This window comes from Symphodus melops (assembly GCF_947650265.1).
Source record: "Symphodus melops genome assembly, chromosome: 7".
Classification (NCBI taxonomy): domain Eukaryota; kingdom Metazoa; phylum Chordata; class Actinopteri; order Labriformes; family Labridae; genus Symphodus; species Symphodus melops.
In genome coordinates this window covers 9,234,081-9,244,601 of record NC_136697.1, presented here as the reverse complement: position 1 = coordinate 9,244,601, position 10,521 = coordinate 9,234,081, and the positions used below count along the sequence as shown (strand labels likewise).

At 45.2% G+C, this 10,521-nt stretch overlaps 1 long non-coding RNA gene across 1 annotated transcript; it reads left to right on the top strand.

Moving 5' to 3' along the window:
* Positions 1–985: 985 nt before the first annotated feature.
* LOC306826618 lies at positions 986–9,104 on the top strand. Its single transcript, XR_013779458.1, has 3 exons — positions 986–1,422; positions 8,717–8,742; positions 8,945–9,104. It is a non-coding gene; the product is annotated as an uncharacterized lncRNA (long non-coding RNA).
* Positions 9,105–10,521: the final 1,417 nt, after the last annotated feature.

The window sequence follows — 10,521 nt, the reverse complement described above, 5'->3', positions numbered from 1 at the left end:
TCACTTACAGGCTAAAGCTCAAGAAGCGGACCTCAACTCACCCTCTCATGTCTCTTTAAGCGGCAGCTAAACACTACATTTTACAAACATACATGGAAAAAAACATGACCTTTTTTTTATGACTCAACGGCCAATGACAAACTGACAGACAAACTGACTCTGTCATCAGTGACAGGCTTTTAGTGTGGGCTAGTGAATGCAAGGGGAACGAATAGAGTCAGGGAGGCAAGGCTGAATCATCAAATTGGTACCTTGTGAGAGACTGACAATTTCAACCAAAATCTTAAAAAGTGTATCTGGAGAAAATGACCTACTCTACCTTAAACACACTATAGTTTTTTGTTTTGTTTGTTTTTTGTTTTTTTGCAAATCTACATCAATTCAATTCAAAAACTTTATTTGTCCCCAGGGAGCAATTCAAATGATCATGATTCATTCAGCCATTACCAACACAAGCAACCTCTATAAAATCCTAAAAAAAATTGAGCTGGTGTAAAAGTAAGATTTTATATATAAAATCTTACTTTAAATATATATATATAAGAGCAACTCTAATGTGGAAACTACCCTAAATAATGTTCACTGTTTCTCGTACCTTTCAGACTGGGACTGTTGTCATTTCAGTAAAAAAGCACAGGGGTATCTTATAACATAATTAATAGCTTGATTTAATCCAGTTGTGTCAGCATACTATAAAAGCCTAACCAAGTACATGTAGGTCAAGTTTTGCCTGTTGGAGAAAACTCAAAATGTTCTTTTTGTCTGATTTTCCTTTGTCCACAACATATATTTTGATATATTACAGTAGGTAGTGCCCAAGTGTAGCTCATAACATTCATGTTTGCACCCATATATCTATAATAAATGGGTGGTGCTAAAGAGGTGTGTGGGCATGGCTTAAAGTGTGGAACAAAGTTGCTGCTTGTTGAGCAACAGAGTTTAGGTGAAGCCCACCAAGTTACTTAAAAGACCTTTCTCCATGTAACGGAGTTTTTATTGTTATTCCACTTGCTTGTGTGATTGTTTATTTTTTTGTTATTATTGGCTCAATAGCGCCCTCTCTCAGGTGCAGTATAAATGCACAGCGGTAACCGTAGCAGGCACCATTTTGGAGAGACGTGCCATGGTAAGTGGCTGTGTGCAGCACAATGTAAACATATTTTGCATTAAGGTCGTTAGTAGCACTTAGGGTTTCATAAAAGTGTAATAAGATGTGTATGTATATTTTTTTGATTAGATTATTGTTTGTTAAAAGTATTTTCTTTGAGATGTCGAGTTACCATGGCAACGAGCTAGCTAACTCGCCTCGTGTTGATTTTGTTTTATAGTGTGCTGTCTGTGTGCGAGCCAAACGAATGACCAGCATTTATTCTGTTCCCGTTCAGGTACATTATATTTTTGTACAAATGTTTTTATAAACTTGTAACCATTTTGGAGAGACGTGCCATGACGGACTTGCCGTGATAATAAATAGCCACGTGAAAAGACCAGCAAGCCTCCCGCTCCTTACTTTTTACACAACGCAGAGTCGAGGGGTTTATTGAACCAGCCAAATGAATGCGGTTACATTGGTGCCGTGACCCGAGCTTCTACTTCATCGCGGCGGGAGGGCTCCGTCTATCACCTGGATTTCGATCGTCACGCGACAGAGCCGTCGACGCGGAGTGACAGTGGCAGTGAACTGACCTGCGCCTACCTTCTTTGGTCAGGAGATGGTGGTATTGAGTCAGGTTTGGCTGTAGAGACGCTAAGGTGTTTGTTTATTTTGTTTGGTTTAATGAATGTGCGCTCTGTGTTATGCAGGGTGTAGAATGGGTGAATATTTAATAGAGTAAGTGTTGAGTTTATTCACTTACTGAGTTTAGTGGTTAATTTAGAGTGTCTCTGTAATTAAGCTGCTATTGGCTCGATTTTGTATTGCATTTATTTATTTATTTTTTCTCGATTTTTTTTGTCAAGTTTCACCTGTCTTTTGGTCACTATATTTTTTTTGCAGTGATTTGTTTTGTTTTATTCTTCCGAGGTCATGGAGGGTAGTAATGTGTTTGGTAGGGGGAGAGGGTCGGTTACTTTTACTCCAATACCAGCATTTGGGAGGGGTAGGAGCAGAGTTTTGTTTACCCCCCATTCTTCTACTCCTAAACCTATTTTTGAGGATTTAGTGACTGTTGATGACACGACTGGTGAGGCCTTCCAGAATGGCTCCCAAATGCCAACATTAGAGGAAGGGAGTACAAATGAAAACTTTTTGGCAGGCATGGCTGCCCAGATTGGACTTTCTATAGGTGAAAGTATAGCATCTTCCATTGAGTCACGCTTAGGCTATGGGTTGGGGCCTAGTATTAGTGGGACTGCGGGGAATGCAGTGGCGGACTCGTCGCTATTGAACGTTGTAGTCAGATCTGAGATCAAAGAACCTGTTAGTTTTAAGGGGGACGGACATGACGCTCACGCAGTTCGAGAGTGGGAAGCTATGATGGTGACGTACATGAAGAAGAAGGGGATCCCAGTGACAGTGCAGGCGGAGGAGGTGCTGAGTAAGCTCATGGGGAGGGCGCGCGAGGTCGTGAAGGTGGGCATACGTAGTAAGCCATCATTGTCCTTAGCGGGTGGGCCTGACCCAGTGTTTGAAATACTCAAGCAGCACTTCAGTGACACAGTCTCCTCTGGTATGCCCCTTGCTGACTTCTATGCAACGTTGCCCGGCCCAGGTGAATGCCCCTTTGATTACTGGCTAAGGTTAAACAGAGCTATGGAGATGACTGAGGACTGTCTGAGGAGACAGAATAAGACATTTGATAGTCTGTCACGTGACTTGACGACCATGTTCATACGTAATTGTCCTGACCAAGAGTTGTCGCTCATGTTTAAATGCAAACCAATACAACAATGGACGGTGGCTGAAGTGCATGAACGACTAGTTGAACATAACAGGGACAGGAAACAGACTCCACAGTTGAGAGTGATGACGACCATGACTCCTCTGCAGCATGAAGTGAGCTCCTGTGTGCAACATACAACAAAACCTGACATTAACGAGTTTGTCCAGGCAACACCTGTTTCAGCCCCACCTCCAGAGCGTCAGACTGAGTCCTCTGCTGATCGTCTCGACCGACTCGTAGCCAGGCTGGAGCGTGTTCTGGAGCAGCAGCCACAACATACAAGGTCATTCAGAAGGGTGGATGGACGACCTCATCAGGATCAAAAGGCTAAAGCAAGAGTGTTTTCGCCTTGTGACGTTTGTGGAGATACTGGACACACTACTCATTACCATTGTAGGTCCGATCGACTGTGCTTTGTCTGCTATGCGCCTGGTCACACTCGTGTTGGATGTCCCAGAGCTACGATCTCAAAGGACGGGGTCTTGAATCCTGCAGCTCAGCAAATGGGAAACTAGATGGCCTGCATGTGGAGGGGGCAAATGTTAGGCCTGGATGTGATCCCCCAGAGATTGATGAGGATGATTTGGAGTCGGTTTACCAGAGTGTGTGTGAAGAGAGAGAGCTCGGACGCACACCTGTCCTCCAAAACATTCAAAGATTGAAACCACACGATGAACTGTTCTATGAGAATGTATCCTTGGGTGGGAAAGTGACAGTCAGAGCTATGCTTGATAGTGGTTCAATGGCTTGCACGCTGAGCTCTGGTGTGATGCCTCTATTACTGCAGCGAGATGTGTTGAAGACACCAACCTTGAAGCCAACTGATGTTGTCCTAATTGGTTGTGGTGGCTCAAAGACGGTGCCATCTGGTTTGTGTGACCTGGAAGTGGAGGCTTATGGCTGTCAAGTAATTGTGCCAACACTAGTAGTCGATGGTCAAAGTGACGATTTCATTATCGGCAGCAATCTCATGAGGTATCTGGCCAAGCATCTGAAGATGGAGAAGGGTCTTTTGGGCTTCAGCTCTGCAACAACAGGTGCAAACAGCAGTTCAGAGGAACATCTGTTGAGTTTAATGACTGAGGTTGTGGATCAGACGGTGGACATTGTTGATAAAATTGGCACTGTGAAAGTGAAGAGAGCTGTCACGCTTGAACCCATGACTGAGCATCTGGTCTGGGGCAAGCTGCAGCAAGTGAGTGCATCAACAGTTGGCAGTACAGTCATGCTGGAGCCTACAAGCTCGAGAGCAAGACCAAGATCAGTTATAGTGGGACGGACTGTAGCGTTGCTAAGAGAGGATGGCTGGTTGCCTCTGAAGGTGATTAATCCGTCTGACAAAACTGTGACAGTGAGACGAAATGCCAAACTTGCTGATGTGTATTCATGTGTGGCAGTGGAAGCCTTCAGTGAAGCTATTGACAACGGTGACATCTGGTCTGGTGTGCAACAGAATGTGCAATTGTCGATGAGCGACGCAGCTTCTGGCCACGAGATCCACAGTCTAACAACGGATGTGTCCAGCCTGCCTGACCACCCACCGCAGATAAAGCCTAGTTGTTCTATTGATCCCCTTCATTCAATTCTGGATGATTTAGGGTTGTCTGACATTAACATTGATGATTGTGCAGTTTCTCCTGCCTGCAAGGAGAGGTTGGTGAATCTTGTTGCCAAGTTTCAGTCAGTCTTCTCAAGGGCGAAGTTGGATTGTGGCAAAGTTACAGGCCATTTGCATCGTATCAGGGTTGTGGATGACAAACCTTTTCGGCTGCCATGTCGACGAGTGCCACCGACTCAGTATGAAAGACTCAGACAAGTGTTGGATGAAATAGAGGAAAGAGAAATAATCAGGAAATCCAGCAGTGAGTTTGCATCACCCTTGGTGTTGGTTTGGAAGAAGTCTGGTGATATGCGTATCTGCAATGACTTTCGCTGGCTCAATGCACGAACAATCAAGGGTGCTCACCCACTCCCTCATCCGGCTGATGCTTTGGCTGCCCTGGGAGGCAACGCCTTCTTCTCGACAATGGACCTCACTTCCGGTTACTACAACGTGGAGGTGCACGAAGATGACCGGAAGTACACCGCTTTTACGTCGCCTTTTGGATTGTATGAATACAATCGGATGCCCCAAGGGTTATGCAATAGCCCTGCGACCTTTATGAGGATGATGCTGGGGATCTTTGGAGACCAGAACTTTCTCAGTTTGCTGTGCTATCTGGATGATGTGCTGGTGTTTGCCCCCACAGAAGAGTTGGCTCTGGAACGGCTGGAGATGGTCTTTCATCGACTCAAAGCTCATAACCTCAAGTTGGCCCCGAAAAAGTGTCACTTCCTGCAGAGATCTGTGAGATTCCTTGGGCATGTTGTTAGTGCTGATGGAATAAAGACTGATCCGGATAAGGTGGCGGCCATCACCTCCTTGACTGAAGCCGACCTTATGGAGCAAGGCACAGACATTCCTTCTCCGAGAAAGATCCGGTCCTTCCTTGGCATGGTAGTTTTCTACCAACAATTCATCGAGAACTGTTCTTCTGTAGCTAAACCTTTGTTCGGGCTCACTTCAGGGAACAAACGTCCTCGTGGGTCAGGTAGAAAGCATCGCCAAGTTCAGAGGAAGCTCAGTGCGTCTGATTGGACAGATGAATGCAGACAGGCTTTCCAGCTGTTGAAATTAGCCTTGTTGGAACAAGTCCCCTTAGCTCACCCAGACTTCAACGAGCCCTTTCTGTTGTCGGTGGATGCGTCAAGTAATGGTCTAGGTGCTGTGCTGTCACAGGTTCCTGCTGGAGGGTCGACTGCCAGACCGATTGCCTTCGCTAGTAAGTCGCTCAGTTACGCACAGTCCAGATATCCTGCACATAGGTTAGAGTTTTTCGCCTTAAAGTGGGCAGTGTGTGATAAGTTTCATCATTGGCTTAGGGGTCATCATTTTACGGTCTGGACAGATAACAATCCCCTGACATATATACTGTCTAAGGCTAGAATGGATGCATGCGAGCAGCGGTGGATTGCTAAGTTGGCTCCCTTCCAGTTTGGCATCAAGTACATACCTGGACCCAAGAATGTGGTTGCTGACGCTTTGAGCAGGGAACCCTTTGTGCAGACCAGCGCTTCACATCGACTAACTAGAGTGCCTTATGCAGACTTGCTGGCCGAAGCTGCTGCGGTGTGCACTGACGGGGTACAGGAGGCTTTCCGTTGGTCTGTGCAACCAATTGACAGACCAACTGAGGAGTGCCAGGCTGTTGCCTCTCAGTCTGCAGTGGTTGCTCGGGCAGGTGTTTTGTCTTCACAGGAGGTAGCAGCTGTTCTCCAGGCCTGTCGCCAGCAAGACTCCAGTGTTTGTCCCCATGCTCTCTTGTTACCTCAGTTTTCTCAGTCTGTCTTGACATCTGAATGTGCCAGCGCTGGTGTGCTCTCAGTGGATGTTTTGGCGGAAGAGCAGCGGAAGGACGGTGTTCTTGGACGAGTGTTGTTCTATGTGGAGAGAGGACGTAGACCGTCAAGGAGGGAACGTGCTAATGAGCCGATTGAGGCCATCAAGCTGTTGAAAGGTTGGGACAAACTCACAATAAGGAATGGTGTGTTGTATCGTGTGGTAAAGAACACTGTGACTAGAAACAAGTCTTACTTGTACGTCGTTCCATCTTCGCTGCGCTCCAAGGTGTTGAGTGGTGTCCATGATGAAGCCGGCCACCAGGGGCAACGACGTACACTGTATCTTGCAAAACAGAGATTCCACTGGCTGGGACTGAGTAAGGACGTGGCAGAGTATGTGAAGTGTTGCCGACGTTGTGTCGTGAGCAAATCACCTGAACCTGAAGCCAGAGCACCATTGGAAAACATCAGAACATCGGAGCCCCTTGAGCTTGTATGTATCGATTTCTGGACGGCTGAGGACTCTGACAATAGGTCTTTGGATGTGCTTGTCATCACGGATCATTTCACGAAGATGGCTCAAGCTTTCTTGTGTCCGAATCAGACTGCAAAAGCTGTTGCACATCAACTGTGGCATAACTATTTCTCAATCTACGGATTTCCCAAGCGCTTGCATTCAGACCAGGGGAAGAATTTCGAGAGTGCTTTGATTGCTGAGTTGCTGAGTGTGGCAGGTGTACAAAAGTCCCATACGACGCCTTATCACCCAATGGGTAATGGCTCTTGTGAGCGTATGAACCGGACTTTGGGCAACATGATCCGTGCTCTTCCTCGCAGAGCAAAGCAAAGGTGGCCTGCAGCGCTCAAGTCTCTCACATTTGCATACAACTGTACAGTTCATGAAACTACCGGCTATGCACCTTTTCTGTTGATGTTTGGCAGAGTGCCGAGACTTCCTGTGGACACCATCTTCAGATCAGTCCTTGACAACCCTGAGGTTGCGGACTACGACCGATATGTCTTGTCTCTGCGCAAGGATTTAATGGATGCCATGGCCATTGCTCAGGCTACAGCCTCCAAACAGTTGCAGCGGCACACTGACCTCTACAACAGAAAGGTTCGTGGAGCTCCTGTGGAAGTCGGCGATCGTGTGTTGCTGTCGAACAAAGGGGAGCGTGGTAAAAGAAAGGTTGCAGACCGCTGGGAGGATGCCATCTATGTTGTGATTGGAAAACATGCCGAGAGCCACACCTTCAAGATCCAACATACCTCTACTGGTCAGGAGAAGGTTGTCCATCGTAACCTCATTATGCCAGTAAATTTCCTGCCTTTTCCTGACATTGCGCCTCAGTGCGACATGGACGTTTCGTCACTGTCAAGTTCTGCTGACACAGCTGAGGGACCTGAGGATGTTACTGGTGTTTCTGTGGACTCTGTGGAGTATAGGACCAGGATGTGGGTGTCCATCATTCCATCTGAAGTCTCCAGTCAGGCAGATGTGGAGGTGTCTACTCGTCCTGGGGAAACTGTGACTGTCCACCAGCCTGATGTGCCTCCCATCTTTCTCGGGTCCATCACCGACCTTGAGACGCATGATGTTGAGCAGTCTCATGGATCTTTACGAACCGTTTCGTCTAACGGTGCACCACTGACACAAAGTGGTTGTCCGACTGATTCTGTGCTCAGACCGACCGTTGTTACTGACTCTTTAGACTCCCTTGCATGCATTGAGACCCGAAGTTTATCTGACGCTGCTTCACATTGTTCGGTAGCTACAGCGGGGAATGGGGGAGTTAGCGGTCATTTTAGGTCCAGAGCGGGGAGGTTGTTTAAACCGGTTTCTAGGTTGATTGAGATCATGCAACAGAAAACAGTGACTAGGGATTAGAGCTGCTTTATCTGTAGGATAGGGGGTGGTTTATCTCATTTGTGAAGGTTTTTTTTTTTCTCTTTCTTAGGGGTAATGTTTTTGTTCTATTTCCATGCTCCTGTCTGTGTGTGGTGGGTTTTACATCATGTCTCTCGATGTTGATTTTTGTGTGGGGTACAGTTTGCAGTCATTATGTTTATGTAATATGTTACAGGCATATTATTCCCTGTGTGTGTTGATGAGGTCTGGCCAACTTCTTCTTCCACTGACTCGTTGGAGAGTAGTTTTTTTTACTGGGTATTTTGACTGTGAATTTTAGTTTAAGAATCTCACTATGTGGACAGCATCTGGGAGCCAGACATGTGTGGAATAATGGTTGTGTGGGTTTTGAGTTGAATATATGTACCTGGTGTTTTTGATGGTCATTTTTTTTATTTTGCAAGTGGAATTTAGCAGGGGGGAATGTAACGGAGTTTTTATTGTTATTCCACTTGCTTGTGTGATTGTTTATTTTTTTGTTATTATTGGCTCAATAGCGCCCTCTCTCAGGTGCAGTATAAATGCACAGCGGTAACCGTAGCAGGCACCATTTTGGAGAGACGTGCCATGGTAAGTGGCTGTGTGCAGCACAATGTAAACATATTTTGCATTAAGGTCGTTAGTAGCACTTAGGGTTTCATAAAAGTGTAATAAGATGTGTATGTATATTTTTTTGATTAGATTATTGTTTGTTAAAAGTATTTTCTTTGAGATGTCGAGTTACCATGGCAACGAGCTAGCTAACTCGCCTCGTGTTGATTTTGTTTTATAGTGTGCTGTCTGTGTGCGAGCCAAACGAATGACCAGCATTTATTCTGTTCCCGTTCAGGTACATTATATTTTTGTACAAATGTTTTTATAAACTTGTAACCATTTTGGAGAGACGTGCCATGACGGACTTGCCGTGATAATAAATAGCCACGTGAAAAGACCAGCAAGCCTCCCGCTCCTTACTTTTTACACAACGCAGAGTCGAGGGGTTTATTGAACCAGCCAAATGAATGCGGTTACATCCACACATGCATATCTTATAGCACACAAACGCTAATACCGTTCTAAGAATTGTAACTTGTGGTTGAAATAAGGTCTGCATGGTGTTGCAGTGATCAGCGCATTGCCGCAGGAATGTTTTTTGGTCCAGAAACAAACTAGTCATGGTTAAGTGGTAACTCCTAATCCATGATGTACCCTGCCTCATTCCCAATGACAGCTGAGATGGGCTTGCTATATGAAAAATAAAATAATTTTGCTCATCCAAAATCTGCATCACAGACATCTTTGACAACAAGTGATTTGTAAAGAAATCGAGAGCAAGCCACGAGTGCATGAAAAGCCACCTCTAGTTATGCATAATTTGAGGTACTGATTAAACTTAAAAAGCTAATGTAGCTTAAAAAAACACTCCACCTCCACATTTGTTACAATTAGGAAATTAGCAGCATAGAAAAAAACCCTTTTTGTGTACTGGTCTGTGCATGGATTACATTTTTCTGTAAGGAATATTTAATATTGGCCTCGATGGGGGTTGACAAACTCTTACAGTCAGCATCAAATGGCCATTCATTGAGCTGCAGCCTTTGGCACTTGAACTCGTTGACTTCATTTTCTGCTTTGGAGGTTGCCACTTAATGCCACTCACTGCCAGTGTCTTACTGGGACACTTAAACTAAAAAGGGGCCGACATTAATGTGATTAGTGTCACTACTAGGACCCCTGCCATGACAAGTCAAACCTTTGCCAGATTTCTATGTCCTTTGATCCTTTTAGAATGAGCTCTACTGGTGTATGTCTTGTTTCTGTTGTGAGGCCAAACCGAGACATGATGGAAATCTTTCAAGCTCTTTGTAACATCAAAGGTATATATGAAATCCGAATGTCAGTCCCTCAGAGTGAGAGAACAGCCTTGTGTCTGGACTCACCATTTTACACTGACATGTACCTATAATACAGCTGGAAATCCATCACAGAAGGCACAGAGATACCAATTACTCCACCAACTGAGGCCTCTGTAGACAGCAGAAGAGCAAAGACGAAGGTTGTTCATCGAGACTTATTCCTGAAAAGCAATAAGTCTCAACCTGGGTAAGCTTTATGACAAAACAACTATGAAAGTTGCTGTAGCATTTTGTCTGGACATATATCCTATAGTGGGCTTTCTTTTCCGACAGCAATGTGGTCTTTACCAGATGTTTAAATTCTTGCTGTGTGTGCGATGTTCCTGCTACCATCTGTTTTTCTCCACACCAGCTCTGCTGTTTCACTCCTTTTTTGTCTTGTTCAATCATATCAGCTCTTTATTGAACATAGGTGATTATAATATTATAGACAAGATATAAATGCAAGTGGAGT